Genomic DNA, 19,382 nt, shown 5'->3' with positions numbered 1-19,382 from the left:
GCTGACTGCCATTCACCGAGAAGCTCTGAGCCTAAGCTGTGTGCTCTCTCTTTGGATGGAGGCTTTGCATGAGATGACTGTGTGTGTGTGTCTGTGTGTGTGTGTGTGTGTGTGTGTGTGTGTGTGTGTTCGGTGAATGACTGTGCAACCTTACATTGGGACTCTTCATGGAGTTTATGAAAGCTATAGCTGTGTTGTTGAGCATTGGAGATAGATGTTTACAGCACCCCATCCCTCTATCCCTCCTTACCCCTCTGCTTCCTTCTGCTCCTTTTCCCTTCCCCTTCTTCCTCCACTCCCCCTTTCAAGACAGCGTCTCACTATATAGCCTAGCCTGGCCTTATGCTTGCAACGATTCCTCTGCCTCAGCCTTCCAAATAACAAGAAGTCCTTTCCTTGGAGGAAGAGTAAGACTTTCAGAGGTGCAGTTGTGTGCATGGGTTGCCAGGAGAGGAGTAGACACCAGACTGTCTGACTTTGTACAAGGAAACTAGGACCAATGCAGATAGCATTGGGGAAAGTGAGGTGGTCCACTGTGCCCACTCCCTGTCCCCCGCACCAAGAACCAGAGCTCTGGCAACTCATGTTTTCTAAGTCATCAAGTCATTTCAGTGGTAGATAGAACATGGAACAGGGATCCTTGGGAACATGTAAAGCAGAAATTATTACCTACAATTTCTAGTCTAGGAGAAGAAAGGACACCCAGGTTGTGTGTGTGTGTGTGTGTGTGTGTGTGTGTGAGTGTGTGTGTGTGTGTGTGTGTGTGTGTGTGTTCATGTGTTTGGTCATAGCAGGAAACAGGGTGGATAGCTTGATTTCAAGAATCTCTGAAATTTGAGTATTTTCCTGAGCTTCTGGGTAGAGATATGGCTGTGTGGGTCTGTTTGGTATCTGATCTTTTAATTAGAGAAGGGCTTACTTTGGGAGGGCCCATCCCAAGCAAAATGGACAAATACCACATGGATTCCCTCATTTTGGGGGCCCTAAAATTCTTTTAAGATTTATTGTGCTCATAGGAAATGGGAGAAGCAGGTCTGGGGGAGGAAGGGGGTTGAATAGACCTTGCTGGATGCAGATGAAGAGGTGCTGCTCCTCTGTCAGCCAGCAGACTGGCCAGGACAGCATCAAGTGAACAGGCAAACCATGTTGTCATCACTTGGGGGAACCATGGTGAATTAGGATGAAAATCGTCTCTCCTGTCCCAATCCAGATTCCCCAGGGCCTCTGGGCCATCTCAGACACTGACTAACAAAGGCATCAATATCAAAGCTGAGTGATCCACATCGGAAACTAGTCACATTCCTCAGTTTCCCCTCTGGAAGAAACAGATCAATTACAGTCAGGACCAGCTTAGGCACCGCCTAGGTTCCAGCTGCCTTTCCAGCGCCACCACCAGCCTTGTTAGTGAAGGTGATCTGGCACTGATGAGTGGGCTGCATTCTTGGGTTATGGATATTCTAATACAATCAGTGTAGGAGACATCTGTTGCCGGACATAGCACTGTAGGCATGGCCATGCCTGGTTGGTTTCTATTAATATCATTCATAAATTACAGGCTTAAGTGGATGGAGGGGTGAAAAGGGTTTGTGGCTGTGGTACTACTTCCCTACTGGGGACTTGGCAGGACTTGGTCTACCCTGGACTTTCTCCAGGATCCTCCCGTTATGTCCTTTCCAATTAAGGTGTTAAATCAGAGAGAGAATGGGTCCAGGTGGTATCCCGGAGACCGTGGCTCAGACATCACGGAAACATTGTGTGATCAGGCTGAATTAGCACACACTCGAAGTTCTCATGCTCTTCTTCAAGCCAGTGGTCTCTGCACTGAGCCCCGTGATTATTGATTAGAGAGTGAATGTAAGACTGAAAGGGGGTGGGGCTGCGGTATTGCCCTGTACAGGGCAGCCGGATGTCTTCCTGTTGGCATAGCCCACATCGGAATGAATGTGTCCCCAGACAGAGTGCCCAGGACTGAGAATTTAAATTATGATCCTTGAATCCCTAAGGTAATGAGCCATCTCCCAGCCCCTGATGTTTTGTCTGATGAATCTGCAAGTTGCATGTTTAATGTTTAAGGAATGGGAACCATGAGGAATGGGAAAAAGAGAGTGTTTGTCTCCTCTGCCCACCCTCTCTGCTCCCAGGGAGGTTGTGGCAATGGCAGGCTGCCCTCATCTTCTCAGTGAACTGGACTTCGTGGATGTTCTCAGGACCTTGGACAGGGCCAGAGACGCTGCTTTGTTCTGCACGATGTTTCTGACTCTTGAAGGTTCTGGATGAATTCCAGGTGAATGGATACCTTTACCTCACAGAGAGGGAAATCAAGAGGCTCGATTGTTGCACCAGCATCTGGGGTCTGTGGGACCCGTGGGGAGGGCTCTGTCCTTTGTCAGCAGTGGTGGGGACACTGGATACTGCAGTCAGAGCCTGAGCAGGTCCTGTCCCACTCAGGGACCTCCATTCAGGTAAAGCTGGATCCCCTACTACACCACAGGGGGAAATCAGTGAGTTTATTACACAGAGAAGGTGACTGTCACTGTTTCTGATTTGAACATGGGCATTTAGGGAGAGCTTTATACACAATTCTGTGGCTTTTCAGGCACCATTGTTCAAAAGATATAATTTACAGCAAGGTTGAAGGGCAAAGTGAAGTTTAAAAATTAGGTAAAATATAGTGATTGAATATACTTGTTTTTATTTAAAGTTTTTTTTAGATTTATTTTGTTATTTTATAAGTACCTGCACCTATGTGCGTGTGCTATACGCATACAGTAACCTTAGATATCAGAAGAGGGTGTCTGATCCATTCGAACTGGACTCATGGATGGTTGTGAGCTGCCATGTGGGTGCTGGGAATGGAACTCGGGTCTTCTGCAAGAGTAGTCATTGCTCTTTAGGACTGACCCATCTCTCTAGCCCATCACTTGTTTCTCTTATGTGATTTTCTTTTTGTAAATAAAGTTCCAAGATGGTTTTATGAGTTACATCGTTTGGGTCTAGGGATGAGAGTGGATAAGTAACAGCGTGAAACCAGAGGCCATACACTTCCTGACACTCAGTAAGGACAGTTTCAATTGTGTGCGTGTGCACGCATGTGCGCACATGCGTATTGTTTGCAGATTCCCTTGGAGGCCAGAAGAGGACCTCAGGTGCCTGGTAGCTGATTTACAGGCAGGTGTAAGCTTCTTAAGTGGATCCTAAGAACAGAATTTGGGTTCCCTGCGATTTTGGAATATGCTCTTAACTGATGGGCTCTCTCTTCAGGCCCATGTGTTTCTCAGCCTCGACTGAGATATCTTTAGGAAAATGTGCACTATCTCTGCAGGCAGCCTTGGCTGGGTCGGTTGTGTTGAAGTTTCTGGTGCTCAGCCATCAGGAGACAAATGCTAGTCCCCAGAAGGTAGCTTCTCTCCATTTTAGCGTCACCCTTAACTCTCCAGTTCCTCTATCCTGTCTTGTTCGAACCACAAGCACAATGCTGCTTCCTCCAGGACTCTGGAGGTGTGTTCTCGTCAGTTGAGCAAGGACGTGAGGCTATGAATAAAGGTCAGCGTGACTCAGTGCCTATTCCTGTACTATTTATGAAATGATTTGGCTGAAATAAGTGCCGGGGCTGGTTCAGGTGTGTAAATTAGAGACAGCCTCAAAGTCTCTTGAGTTGGGCCTCTTTTATAACCTTAGAGGCTCTCTGGGGAGCACATCACCAACCACACCACCTTTACCCCTGAAACGATGGCTGGACACAGGCTTTGGTGCCGCGATACTTCTGCAAGCTGTGAGACTGTGGAGTCAAACTGCTCTCCGTTCCTCAGCTTCCCAGCTTCTGTCACATGCAGCTCTTCAGCTTGACATCACAAACTGGAGGGGAAGAGATCTGGGAGCTCATTACTGTGGGTGTCTTGGAAAGTTTGGGGGCGAGTTCTGCATTAAGTAGTCCTCATTTGAATAATGAGCACATGCTATTTATTTTCTTGGAGAGCTGCTCTGAGGGAAGCAGAGAGGCTTCTCCTGCAGGAAGCCTGGTGGCCCGTGTGCCCACCGCCCATCACTTGGGGGAGGGAGAGGGAGGCAAGGGTGCTATTTTAAACTCTCTGTTATTGAAGGAAACACCCAAAACTGGAACATTGTGGGGCGATTGTCAGCTGTTTCTGTGAGAAAAGGCCTGGGATCAGCCAACGTCTTCTCCAGTACTTTTAACACTGCTCTCTGCCGTGCATAGGAGATGGTCTAAAATATGCCCATCTCATCTCCCCAAACCATGTGTTCTTCTTCATCTGTTATGGGGCTGAGCAGAATGGTGGTGAACTTGGGATCATGTGGCCACTTTAGTGGTCATGAGGGGGACTCCACAGGAAGAGAGGTGTTCTCACACCAAACACCCAGATATGCCTGATCTTCCACTGGGTGTTTAAAAAGGACGGCATCTCTGCACCAAAAAGCAATGGTTCCTCTGTACATATGGATATTGAAATCTGATCAGGACTCATGATCTAGTCTAGGTAAAACAAGCATCCTACGTGCCTTTTCTCTGTGATTTTTTTTTTCAATTGGCTGCACAGAGTGACTTCATCTCTCATGTGGTACAGGAAGAAACCAGCCAGATTCCTTCAGCTCTGTAATTAAATTACATACCTTCATGCCTTTGGCTGCACCCAGCAATCTTCCTTCCCGGAACTACTTACCCATTAGTCTAGGCCAGAGTTCAGAGCCATAAAAAAAAGTACAGAAGGCTCATGCCTGATTCTGTTGAGTGTGCAGCTCAAGAATTCACAGATGCCGGCAACTAAAGGGTGCACACTGGAGCTGCACACACTTAACATTATGATATTGAAGAGGATGAGAGGGGCTGTGCACACATGCCAATTTCATACTTCAGGGAGATAGATGTGGTTTTGGAGCCACACAGACCCAATGTATGTTCTTCACATAAACATCAAGAGTCTTTAAGCAAGACTTTAAAACAAGGGTGTAATTATCATATATGTGAAGAGACCCTGTGGGGGTTTGAATGTGCACTGCCCAAGAAATGGCACTATGAGGAGGTTGGCCTTCTTGGAGGAGGGGTCTCCCTGTGGGGGTGAGTTCTTGAAATCCTTCTCCCAGCCATGTGGGAGACAGTCTTCTCCTGGATTCTTTTAGATGAAGATGTAGAACTCTCAGCGCCTTCTCCAGCACCATGTCTGTCTGCACACTGCCATGCCCTCTGCCTTGATGATCATGGACTGACCCTCTAAACCTGTAAGCCAGCCCTGATTACATGTTGTCCTTGGTCATGGTGTCTCTTCTCCACTGTGGAAACCTAACTAAGATCCCAGACTGGATAGTTCATGGGATTGCTCAAATGTCCTTGGCACCATCATTCTTTTATCTTCTGCAATGGTCCAACCCAATCTCTCTCCAATCCAGGGTGCTCCTCCAGTCTTGGTTCTCACAGGACCCCCCTATACAAGTCACTTTCCCTCAGAGTCTCCTAGTGTCTACAATACAACCAGCCATGGCATCCTCTTCATTGATAGGGTGAACTCTATTCTCTAGGATGGTCACCAAGTCTCCCATGTGGTTTTGTAGAGTAGCAAAGCATCTCCAGGGACAGGGCACAGATTCTGGGGTTTAGAGAGACGGCTCAGCCACGAAGAACACGTGTTACTCTTGCAGAGGACCCAGGTTCTATTCCCAGCATCCATATGATGGCTCACAGTTGAACTGTTGGCCAGTTTCAGGAGATCTAATGCCCTCTCTTGGCCTCTTCAGACATCAGGCAGGCACGTGGTGCACACAGTTCCATGTAGCCAGAACATTCATACATTCGATAATGTAAACACATATGATTTTTAAAAGGTAAGAGCTTTGGGTTATGGGCATGGGTGATGCTGAGCCTGGATCCCAACAGCTCTCTTTTAAGGGGAAGAGGGACACCAGGAGTTTGGGACCCGGTGGCTGTAGGTGAGGGAGCACCGTATGGTCATGTCAGTATAATGCCTCCTGGTTAGGAAGTGCTCATCTCACGGCTCTGATGGTGCCCATGAGGCAGAGGTCTCAGCACTGAGCTTGGGAACAGTCAGCACTGGGGGAAGGCGGCAGGTGAATGACTATGTCTTTCTTCAAATACAAAGAAAGAGGTTCTTTTCCCTGTGTTTTCTGTCATCATAGAGTTCTAAAAACCCTCGTGCAGATGAACTTAATTTGAAAGTCATTACAATGGAGATGGGGGGTGTGAGCTGACAGTTCATTAAGGAAATATTTGATGAGCCAAGAAAAAAGTGCCAGAGTTAACATTATAAACACGATTAATGAGCAGGGTGGCTTCAAAAATTCATAAAAGAAAATAACAACACAACATGCAGGTCCTCGTCTCTGTTGGCCTGACAGGCTTCTGAGAGTGTGTCCTGATTTGTTTGTGTTAAATGGTTGTGGCTCTAGGCTTGCCCACATGGCCGATGTTGTCGCTCATCTGAACTTGACAGGAATAACTTTATGTTTCTGTGTAAACACTTTCCTAATGCCATAATCACTTTAGCTGATGTGGGCTCGGGTGTTTGCCAGCCAGTTAGGGATGAAGAGGCTTAATGTGTTTCTTCTTTAAAAACAACAACAAAAACAACAACGACAACAACAAGAACAACAACGACAACAGCAGCAGCAGCAAGAACACCCCAAAACAAACAAAAAACCAACAAGTTTTTGTTTTAAACATAACAACTTCATATTCACCAGAAATGTAAACTAGAATTTATGTTGTCTGGTGGGTACTTGTTCTTCTCTCTAGAGCGCTATTGTATTAGAGATTCCAGAGAAACAGAAATAGAAGTATGAATACACATTGTCTTTGTTAGATTTCCATAGCTGTGAACAGACACCATAGCCAAGGTAACTCTTTTCTATTTTAAGGCTTGTTTTATTTTAATGACTGATCATGTGAGGCCACAGTGAGGTCACTATGCACAGACGTGAAGGAAGTTTTATTTCTGGGTCTCTTCCTCCTTGGACAGAGTCTTGATGATCTCCTCCTTCTTGGCCTGGAGGCCCTCCTCCCACGCGTTTTTGTGCTGCCTTGGTATTAGAACTGTGAGCTTCATCCTGGTCAGGCAGTAGCTCCTTGCAGACCTTGTCTGCCTTCGGTTTGAGGATCTGCTCCATAAAAATCCATTGGTTTTTGAATACATTCCTTTTGACCTACAGGTACAGGCTGTGATACATATGGTGGTCAATCTTCTTAGATTCCCAGTATCTCCTGAGATGTCGGTGCAGGATCCTCATCCTTCTCATCCATGTTACCCTCTCAGGCACTCAAGTGTTGGCAGTACCCTTTCCCTTCCCTTTGACCATATGCCTGCCCTTCAACGTGATTTTAGGCAGCGAGTCTGAGGATGGACAGTTACAGTCTTCCAGATGATCAGGCCATCTTCAATCAGCTTCCTGATCAGCTGACAGGCGTTGGCATTGGCGTTTTTATCGGTCTCATTGGGGTCCAAGTGGACCTTCTTTTTAGCACAGTGGAGGACACTAGAGGCAAGGCACTTCCGTAGACAGAACATGCTCATGGCTGCAGACACAGCAGCCAAGGTAACTCTTATAAAGGACAAGATTCCACTGCAGCTGGCTTACAGTTTCAGAGGTTCAGTCCATTTTCATCATGGCAGGAATCATGGGAGCATCCAGGCAGACTTGATGACCATAAATTATCATTATCACTCAAGCAATTTCTAGTCATATTAGAGTTGTATTATCAAACACAAACACGCACACATGCACACACACACACACACAGTTACCTAAAAATTTAAACATATTAGCAAATAATATTCATTCAGAAAAAACTAATGACAACAGATGAATTAAATTTACAAAATAATGTTCTCCCAAAATTATACTTTCTAGCATAAAAAATATTGCATTATGATATGTGATAAATCTACACAAAGGAATACTACTCAGCTATCAAAAACAATGACTTTATGTAATTCATAGGCAAATGGAGGGAACTGGAAAAATATCATCCTGAGAGAGGTTACAAAACCACAGAAAAACACACATGATATGCTCTCATTGATAAGTGGCTATTAGCCCAAATGCTTGAATTACCCTAGATGCCTAGAACACATGAAACTCAAGACGGATGATCAAAATGTGAATGCTTCACTCGTTCTTTAAAAGGGGAACAAGAATACCCTTGGCAGGGAAGGGAGAGGCAAAGATTAAAACAGAGACTGAAGGAACACCCATTCAGAGACTGCCGCACATGTGGCCCATACATATACAGCCACCCAATTAGATAAGATGGATGAAGCAAAGAAGTGCAGGCCGACAGGAACCATATGTAGATTTCTCCTGGGAGACACAGCCAGAATACAGCAAATACAGAGGTGAATGCCAGCAGAAATCCACTGAACTGAGAACAGGATGCCCGTTGAAGGAATCAACCAACCATAGCTTTCAGGGACTAAGCCACTACCCAAAGACTATGCATGGACTGACCCTGACCTCCAACCTCATAGGTAGAAAGGAATAGCCTAGTAAGAGGACCAGTGGAAAGGGAAGCCCTTGGTCCTGCTAAGACTGAATCCCTAGTGAATGTGATTGTTGGGGGCAGAGTGGTAATGGGGACAGGATGGGGAGGGGAAACCCCCCACCAAAAAAGAAATACATTTAAATGAAAATTCTATACTTACAATTAAAAAGAAAATCTTCTAGATTTTTATAAAAAACTAATGAACAATAAATATACTTAACAAAAAAAAAGGAATATGGGCAATTGCATTCTAAACACGAGTATGCAATTGTATCTAAAACAAATGTACTTTTTGGATGCAGCATAAATAAACCTGTTTTCTTATACAAACTGATAGCCTGTTTATTATTGGTGTGGGACAGTTAATGCTTAGCGTTATTTCTTTTTTTGGAACTGGGGACCGAACCCAGGTCCTTGCACTTCCTAGACAAGTGCTCTACCACTGAGCTAAATCCCCACCCCCTATGCTTAGCGTATTTATGGGTCTTTTTTATTTTGTTGTTTCCACATACTTTTCCCCTCTTCCGATGATTTACTACACGGTTATTTACCATTCCTGTCCTCTTGAGAATATCCCTTATTTTCAGAATGTGGTTTACCATTTTTAGAGTAAGATTGCTGAAGAGACATGCCTTCCTGGTGATTATGCTATGTAAAGTTTCTCCTCTTCTGTTGATGTGAATGATACATTTGCTAAGTAATAAATTCTAATAAATTCTAGGCTAGTATCAGTATTCTTTGAAAATGTATTGAAAGGTGGTCCAAGCCCTTTTATGTTTTAGAATGCCCATTGAAAATTCAGGTGTTAGTCTCATGTGATTTAGTCTTTTTCCTTCACACTTTTTGTATTTTTATTTCTCTGTTCAGTTAGGCTTTGATGATGATGATGATGATGATGATGATGATGATGATGATTATGATTTTATTTTTATTATTTTTTATTATTATAATTTTTGTATTCATTATATTTATCATTTTATTATCACTTTTATTATATTATATTACATTATTATTAATATTTATTGTTGTTATTATTGTAATTATTATTATTATTCTGTGTCTACTCGATATTTTCTATGATTCTAGTGCTTTAACAGGTATCTCTTTCTGGTTTGGGGAATATTGTTACCAGAAAATCACATACAAATAGTTATTGTAATTGGCTTTATTCTCATGCTACTCATAGTGTCCTAAACTTATAAATCAGGGACACTGCCTCAATTGGTTCTGATTGGAAAATAGAGATATTGATAGCCAGTGTCTAGGCAGGGCAGACAGAGCAGGAGTTTCAGTACGCTTGGACAAAGGTCCAGAGAGGAAGAAGACATGGAGATTCTCCAGGACAGACTTTCAGGACAGAGAAGCATCTGACATAGAAGACCATGAGAATAAGCAGACCCAGGAGAGCTGCCCAATGGTGTCCAGGGTAAGAAAGATGGGAATAGATTTTAGCAAATAATAATGTGGGAATATCAGTGGGGGATAGTATAGCCACTCGGAGGTTAGGAAGTGGCCTTGCCATTGAGCTGTTAAAGGCTGTATGTGTGAGGCCTCCAACCATAAGCCCCCTCTTCCTATCTGCTTCTGCTGCCCTGTCTTCTTCAAAGGTGTCTCCCCCTCCACAAAAACATTCCTTTGCAGCCTCCCCAGCATGACATTCTATTTTTTGGAAGGTCCAGGCTTGGCACGACCAAGGGCTTCTCCCATTGGTATAGAACATGGTCATACTTTGCTACATATGCAGCTAGAGGCACCAGTCTGTCCATGTGCAGTCTTAAGGAAGTGCTTTAGTCCCGCGGAGATCTGGTTTGTGACCACTGTTGTCCTTACTGGGTTGCAAGGCACTTCAGCTCCTTTAATACTTTCTCTATCTTCCCCAAAGGGGACCCTGTTCTCATTTCAATGGTTGGCTGGAAGCATCAGCCTCGTTATTTGTCATGATCTGGAAGAGCCTCTCAGGAGACAGATATATCAGGCTCCTATCAGCATTCACTTGTTGGCATCAGCAATACTTTGTAGGTTTGTGGGCTGTATGTATGTGGGCTGGATCCCCAGGTGGTGCAGGCTTAGAATGGCTATTCCTTCAATCTCTGCTCTAAACTTAATCTCCATATAATGTCCTATGAATATTTTTGTTTCCCCTTTTAATACAGACCATCCTCACTTGGTTCATCCTTCTTCTTGAACTTAAAGCGTTAAGTGAATTGTATGTTGGGTAATTCAAGGTTTTGGGATAGTGTGTGTGTGTGTGTGTGTGTGTGTGTGTGTGTGTGTGTTATTTTTCTTTTGTGTGTGTGTGGGATTGCCTCATTCAGGATCAGATTTTATACTTTCATTCATTTGCTTATGAATTTCATGATGTCATTCTATATGATTACTGAGTTGCACTTAATTATGCAGATGAATCAAAAATTCTGTATCCATTCATGTGGTCAAATCATCTGGGTTCTTCCTAGCTTCTGGCTATCATGAATACAGCTGCTATAAACATAGTACAACATGTGTCCCAGTTATATATTGGGACATCATTTGGGAATATTACAAGTGGGGTAGCTAAGTCACCAGCATATAATATGTCCAATTTTCTGAGGAAAGCCCAGAGTAACTTCCGGAATATTGTACCTCATCTCAATCCCACCAATAATGGAGGAGTCTTCCTCTTTCTCCACATGGTGACCAGCATCTGCTGTTAACTGAATTTTTGATCTTAGCCGTTCTGCCTGGTGTATCTTTTGATTTTCATTACCCTGATGAATAATGATGTTGAACATTTCTTTATGTATTTCTCAGCCATTCAAAATTCTTCTGCTGAAAATTATTTGTGTAGATCTGTACCCCATTATTAAGAGGGTTATTTGACTTTCTGGAGTATAACTTCTTGAGTTCTTTGTACATATTGAATATTAAATCTCTTTCATATATAGGATGGCAACGATCCTTTTCCAAGATAATAGTTGCCATTTTGTCATAAAGACAGTGTTTCTTGCCTTATAGACACTTGGCATTTTTACAAGGTCCAATCTGTCAACTCTTCATCGTAAAGCATAAGCCCTTGGTTTGGAGTTTTGTTCAAGAAATTTTCCATTGTTATCATGTGTTCAAGCTTTTCCACACTTTTTCTTCTTTTGGATTGTGTATATCTCTTTTTCTGGGATGCCCTTTATCCACTTGGACTTCAGCTTGTGCAGTGTGATAAGAATGAACGGATGTATATTAATTTACATGCTGACATCTAGATGAACCAACACAGGTGTTCTACTTTCCTGTCTACGTACCAATACCATATAATTTTTATACTATTGCTTGGTATTCAACTTGAGGTTAGGGATGTTTATTTCCACAGACTTTCTTTTATTTTGAGAATAGTTTCCACTTCCTTGTTTTTTTCTCATTCTAAATGAACTTGCACATTTCTCTTTCTAACTGTATGAAGAATTTTGTTGAAATTTTCTTGGGGATTACATTGAATCTGTAGATTGCTTTTGGCAAAGGGCCCTTTTCCCTATATCAATACGGCCAATCCTTGAACATGAAAGTCTTTCCATCTTCTGAGATTTTCTTCTTTTAGAGAAATTAATTTCTTTTCATATGGCACTTTCCCTTGCCTTGTTTGAGTTACACGGAGGTATTTTTTGTTATTTGTGATTACTGTGAAGAGAGACACAGCCAGAATACAGCAAATACAGAGGCGAATGCCAGCAGCAAACCACTGAACTGAGAATAGGACCCTCATTCAAGGAATCAGAGAAAGAACTGGAAGAGCTTGAAGGGGCTCGAGACCCCATATGTACAACAATGCCAAGCAACCAGAGCTTCCAGGGACTAAGCCACTACCTAAAGACTATACATGGACTGACCCTGGACTCTGACCTCATAGGTAGCAATGAATATCCTAGTAAGAGCACCAGTGGAAGGGGAAGCCCTGGGTCCTGCTAAGACTGAACCCCCAGTGAACTAGATTGTTGGGGGAGGGTGGCAATGGGGGGAGGATGGGGAGGGGAACACCCATAAGGAAGGGGAGGGGGAGGGCGATGTTTGCCCGGAAACCAAAGAATTATTATTAAGTATTAAATAAATTAAAAAAAACCCTCATGGAGCTTCCCACCACTCAAGGAGCAACATCCTTGGCATTTGCAATAATAGTGGTCGAGGTCTTTTAGGAGTTTCCTCTGTGGCAGACCGATGCTTCCAGCATCACCCAAGGAAATGTAGAATAATGAGCGACGGCCGCCACCCGTAAAAAGCATTTGTAAAAATAAAGTGGTTCGTTAAGCTGGCTAACATGATTTAACTACTGGCTCTGATGTTAAAAAAAAAAAAACAATTTAGGGAACAATTTGAAGTTCGGAAAGTCTGGGGCTTTTTAAGGTCATGGATCAAGAACATGGCCGCACCGGCTAATGTGTGACGGTCACAGAAGCTGGACTCTGGAGGACTGATTTCGGTCCCAGTTGTACCCTCAGCTTCCTGATAGGATTTAATAAGGATTGACAATCACAGGTGTGCATTCTGATCATTTAAAGCAGAGATGACATTTTTTACACATATGTTTAGATTTGTGCTTTTTAAAAGATTCTTATTAAAGCACATTTAGAGATAAATAATACGATATTTAACCATTTCTCTGTAAATTCAAATTGCTGCCTATAGAGAAGGGAAACCGACTGAGAAAACTACTTTGCTTACTTTTGTTACTCTGTAACAAATTGCTTACATATGAAGTTATGTTGGCTTTGGGAGTAATTTGCTTTCTTTACGTGCACCATGTAATATTGGTTCTCATACAGTATTGGGTATCGCTTTTCTCATGATCAAGCACGAGAAGAAACTAGAACATGATCACATTTGCAGCTTTACATGGCTTGAAAGATTTCACTAGGATATCAAAGCTCCTTGTTGTGGTTTGCCCTGAAGTTGTCTGTATTTTGATGCTAATTCACTGCCCCGAGGACAGCTGCCTAGTCATGGACTCAGAACTCAGGTGACTGCACCAGAACCACCTCCCATTGAATTTGTGAAGTACAGGTGAGGGGCGGGTACAGGATAGAAGGAGGCCTGTCATTGGAGGAGAAGGAAAGAAGGGTGGAGAGATGTTTGAAGGAAGTAGAAGAGACTAGAGGAAAAGGAGAGACAGGAAGAGGAGAGGGTGAGAAGCCGCGGCAGGTGAGGTTAAGATTCTGTTCTGTGTATTTACTGGTTGTTATTAATGTTCCTAAGGGATGGACGGTGAAGCGCTTTGTATATTTAAGTGGGCAATTATATATTATCAATTGGGTCAAAATTAGTGTGTTGTGTGTTCTTCTATGTGAGGGTTTGAGTATAGGAAAGTGTGTGACGGCAAGGGACACTGTGCCAACAGGGAGTAGGGCTGTGTTTTTGAAAGAGCGTACCCCAAAACGGGGAGCCGCGTCTCTCGCTCCGATCGCGGGGTGGGGTGCCCCCAGGAATCACAAGTAGCCATCTTGATGTAACAGCAAGAGGTAGCTTTTATTAATGAGATCCCTATTAGCGGGATCCCGGGTCGATAAGTATCCCACACAGGGGAGAGAGGAATCGACCCTGAGCTTCCAAACTCGGGGGTTTATATAGGGGAGGTTAGGGGCATTCGTGCGGTTTCACATGATTGGTCAATTCAAATGGTGCACAGTTACTTTTGGCGAGAAATTACATCAGCAAGGAGTATGTGTTATGTAGCAGCTCGGCAGGCAGGTAGGGTGGCTCATCTCACTCAGGGGGGTGAAGGAAGGGGAGGGGGTGGCTACAAATGGTCAATGTCCTTGGGGCTGGTAGCTGGTCCGGCAAGTCCTATCTCTGGCTCTCCCTCAGGCACGTCCGGCCCTGCACATCCAGACTCTGACAATGAGCAACCTTTTTAAAACTCTAGTTCTACATTTTGAGCAAAATACGTACAAATATATGGGGACACTACGGTGCTCGTGATGTCAGGGTAAAGGACAAGTTTTCTTTTTTCTTTGTTCTTTTTACATCAACAGACAGCAAACCAAGGTGATGGGCAAGAATTGACTAGTAATCATAAAAGTTGAGAGAACCTTTTTATTTTCTAAGGAAGAGGACGCGGGTGACATATTAATTCTTGATAACTTAAGGGCGGGAAATCAAACAAAGAAATGGGGAGGCGTCCTGGGCTGGCAGGCTGTTGGTCCCTGCTGTGTGATAAGTAATGGCAGCTCAGAGAGTCAAGAGATTAAAGCTGCTTTTTAAAAAGTTGTTTAGAAAGTCTTTCAGGACACTCATGTGCTTTTTAACGTGGGCTCCACGAGAATTTTGGGTGGAAATCCTAGTTACACAAGATACTTTTTTTTTCAGGTATTATTAACAAGTGATTAAGTGTGTTTTTAGAAAGAAAAGAGTAGAGAGTTTACCTGAATCAGGTGGGGATTTTCATCTACTGTTCAGAACGTAGGGAAAAATTATTCACTACCACGTAGAGAGTTGTGATGAAATGTCTGTAACACCAGGGAGAGTGAACGCAGACATATATTGTAGAAGTTATTAAGGGTAAAGAAAAATCTGTGGCTTCGGGTAGAGAGCTTAACAGATTGAGATATTTTGGGCAAAAGCCCTGGTTTGATGTGTTGCTTATTGATATTAGAATTGATAGAAGGTATTTGGTTAGTTTTATGAATTACCCCACTATATGGCTAGTTGATGACGGCTAGCGAGGGTTTGTGGTTACTTTTGATATTTAGCACAATAGGAAGTTCAAATTGTCTTAACGTGGTCTCCATGGGAACTTTGGGTTAATTTCCTGATATCACCGAGTACAGAGTGATATCAGGCTCATTGTGTACATAAATTCCTTTTTTAAAAATTGTTTAGTCTTCATGATGGGTGTGACTTTTAGTTTTATGCTTATATTTCCTCTGGGAGAGAGTGCAAGATACAAGCTTTTCTGGTTTCAGACTAGGGAACAGAGTATTTTGGGAGAAAGATTTTGTCCTTGTGTTTTTAAAAATTGTGATTAGGCTCTGGAAGCCTCACAGAGTCATACTGATCAGATTTGAGAGCGGTTGACCACCTGAAAAAATATATTGAGGAGGATCAAACAAAAAGATATCTCGATTCTAAACCTTTGTCTTGAGAGTTGTATTTTGCAGAGTGTACCTACTTGGAATCCTGGTCTCAGTGACCTTCAGCTGGGTACAGTCAGGACACATCGGCTATCGCATTTGCTTCATTCTTCATACCCTCTACCCCTAAGGATATCTCAACGCCCGTGTACACCTTGAAGAAGTCATGGAGGAGTCCTCGTCTCAATTCCCTAGAATTTGTTGGGTGGGGCTGGAATTGGTTATTCTAAAGTTGTTTTTATAAAGAATTTAAAATTGGCTGAAATTTAGCAGGGAGGAATAAGATAGATTGAGCTATACAGTCAGAATCACTTTTGGTAACTAAGCTTTACCTTATCTTTGTTTGGGTATAGAATTTATCTGACAAAAAAAAATTTAAAAGTACAAGAAGAGCCAGCCTCATGTTGTTGTCATTACAGACTTCTGAGTGGATGACACCTGTGAGTTACGATTCACATAGCAACGTCATGGCTCTGACTTTGTGAGAGAACTTTCAAGACTATATTAAGTTATAAAGACAACAGTCCAGATTGTCTTAGACAGATAGACGATTTTCAACAACGTCAGAAATACACAAAATTTGAGATTTAAAGTTATTATTTACCTTTAGTTGCTCCTAACTGTTCCCCTTTGGCAGATTTAATGAAGAATTTGAACATGTCTACCTCTAGATGAGGCAATATTTGTGGCTAGACAGTCACTGGAGAAAATGCCTGTTTCATCTGCAGATTAATACTATCTGGAAAAGGACAAATTACGCAGAGGATTTGACTATAAACCTGCCATTACAGGGTGATCAGACCTTCCAAGTCTGCATTTCAAGAGGCTGTCAGTCGATCTTGGGACAGAAGGCTGAAGACTTGCGCTCACACATTGCTAACAGCGGACTGTGCTAGTGGAGATTTGTCTCTACAACCTCTCAGTTCTAGACGTCCTCTCAGGCTTCCTATGTGCATAGATATTTGGTCATTCTCAGATTTCTGACGGGGTTGGAGACTGATTATAGTCTCATTGCTTATCAGGCTGTATAACTCTGAATATACATATTTTATTGGATAGTTATCAGATAGTACACAAGCGAGCCAAGACATAATATAGATTTTAAGCCTTTCTGAAGCTGGAATGAAGAACTAAATGTTCTTTCTAACTGGTATAGTGATGGACTGAGTGTTGAGTATATAATCTGCTTTATAAATTGTAGGATGGTAATAATCTTACTCAATTGATATGTAAATGAAAAGGCTGTTTAACTGGACAAAAAGGGAGAAATGTTGTTTACACTGAAGTTATCTGTATATTGATGCTAATCCACTGCTCCGAGGACAGCCGCCTTGTCCTGTCCTCAGAACGCACGTGACTTCCCCAGAACCACTTCCCAATTAAGTTTGTGAAGTACAGGTGAGGGGCAGGTACAGGATAGAAGGAGGCCTGTCATTGGAGGAGAAGGAAGGAAGGGCGGAGAGATGTTTGAAGGAAGAGGAGGAGACTAGAGGAAAAGGAGAGACAGGAAGAGGAGAGGGTGAGAGGCCGCGGCAGGTGAGGTTAAGATTCTGTTCTGTGTATTTACAGGTTGTTATTAATGTTCCAAAGGGATGGATGGTACCAGGCTTTGTATGCTGAAGTGGGCTATTATATCTTATCAATTGGGTCAAAGATTATTGTGTTGTGTGTTCTTTTATGTGAGGTTTTGAGTGTAAGAACGTGTGTGGCAGTAAGAGACACTGGGCAGCTGAGGAGTGGGGATGTATTCAACCAAGATATCTAGCAGAGACTTGGGAAACTACGGTGCCAGAGAGAGCGGGTAAAAAATGACTTTTTATTTTTATATTTTTGCAACAACACATTCACTTCTGTATTTGACATGCTCTTGGTGTGTCCCTTAGGGAAGATCTATATCTGGTTCCTGACACAATGTGCTTCTTAGGTTCATCAATCTTATCTAGTTTTGGTGGCTGATATATATATATATATATATATATATATATATATATATATATATATATATATATATATATATATATATATATGTGTGTGTGTGTGGTTCCTACAGCTATGAGATTAGGTGGAATTTTAACACGGATTCTGAGCAGCTACATCAAGAATGTAGAATCCACAAACGGCAATGCCAAGTAGACTCACTCCTGTTCTTATGAGCCTAATAAAGTTGAGGTTTCATTGGACCTCAAATTCTTCCCTCCCTGCCAATCCTCCTGTATCTCATCTTTGGCCTGAAGAAAGAATCATTTTAAAACATCCAAAACCCTGAAATCTCACACTTGGAACACGGGAAGGTAGATATTACAGAAATGATATCTAATGGGACTACAGAACCACATTCAATAGTCCACGCTGTCCTTTGATTCACTCAGGCAGTCATTTTTTTGCATAAAATAAAAATTTGGGAGTTTATCATTTGAAGTAGGTACACAATATTGACACCATTACATTCACTCTTTAGCTTGGCCAGCTTTGTTGAGAAAATCATTGCAAAAAACTAGAATTGGAAAACGGAATTTGTGAGTCCACATTCAGGAATATCTATAAAGTCCCCTATCAAGGAATGAACAACTACAAAATGAAATGCAAAATCCACAAAATTAAATATCTGTAGGGAAACAATGGCCTTTGCGAAAGAGATAGAACCTGGGAAATTGAACTGTTTGTCACAGGAATGGACCTGATAATAAAATTGTTATACAGAAGAAACTCCTACATCCCATGTTCCTAGATATTTTGTAAACATGACAAGCACCTGAATAACTTCTCTATTCAGAGCATGTAACCACTAATAAAGCAAAGAGAAGTTTCCAGCTGTAGAGAGATTTAGTACATAAAGGTTTCCACTGTGTCACAGGAGACATTCCGGGAAAAGGCACACTCAGATCTGGTCAATGTTAGGAAAGCTGTTCAGCAGGTAGGACATGGCGGTTCTCACTGACATCATCATTAGGCCTCCCTGAAAAATCTCTTGCATCTGGAGAGCTCTAGCTTCTTCTGTGATGTCACAAGTGTTGTCGAGTCTTCAACTGCACCTCGGATATTCCTTCAGTACCTCTAGGGTTTACCAATTAGCCTTCTATTCAGAGGAAACAGCCATTTGGGAGGGAGAACAAAGAGGATGAAGAGATCAGAGATGGGGAGAAGGAAGCTGCCCTTCTGTCTTGGTATAAAAAAAGGAACAAATACATGGTCCTTGGGAATACTCAGTGATTTCTGGGTAGGGGTTGAGGTTCCACTGAAGAGATAGCCTTGATCTGAGCCTTCCACATACGGGAATTGGGGCTGTCATACTCTTAGAAGCATCTGGACTTCCCTCGTTGTAATGGTTCCTGAAAGTCAGAGAGTTTAAATCATTAATTTCTTTATTCCAAAAACCAGGGGTTGGGATGGACACAGTCGTTTTCCTGAGAGCTCATGGCTTTTATTATTTTTGCCCTGAAGAAAAAAGGTGCTAAGGAAGAAGGCAAAGACAAATATTGTGTCCGCAGCTCAGTGTAAACTCTTCCATGCTTTGGATTCCTATAGTGCAGTTTGTGTCTGACACTTATATCTGGGAGAGAGAAGTGCTTCTACCTGAGACTTCATCATCTCAGTCTTTCCACTAGTATTACTCTGATTACCATTCCCTGACAGTGACCCTTTATATTTCTGAGTCAATATGTGTAATTAGCTGGCAGATTTCTTTTCTTTAATTTCTTTAATTTTTTACTTTTTTAGCAAATTTTATTGCTTTTTTAATTGGATATTTCTATATTTGCATTTCAAATTTTATTTTCATTCCCAAG

The sequence above is a fragment of the Rattus norvegicus genome, chromosome 3 (assembly GCF_036323735.1).
Source record: "Rattus norvegicus strain BN/NHsdMcwi chromosome 3, GRCr8, whole genome shotgun sequence".
NCBI classification, from domain to species: Eukaryota; Metazoa; Chordata; class Mammalia; order Rodentia; family Muridae; genus Rattus; species Rattus norvegicus.
The sequence above is the reverse complement of the archived record's forward strand: the minus strand, read 5'-3'. Positions refer to the sequence as shown.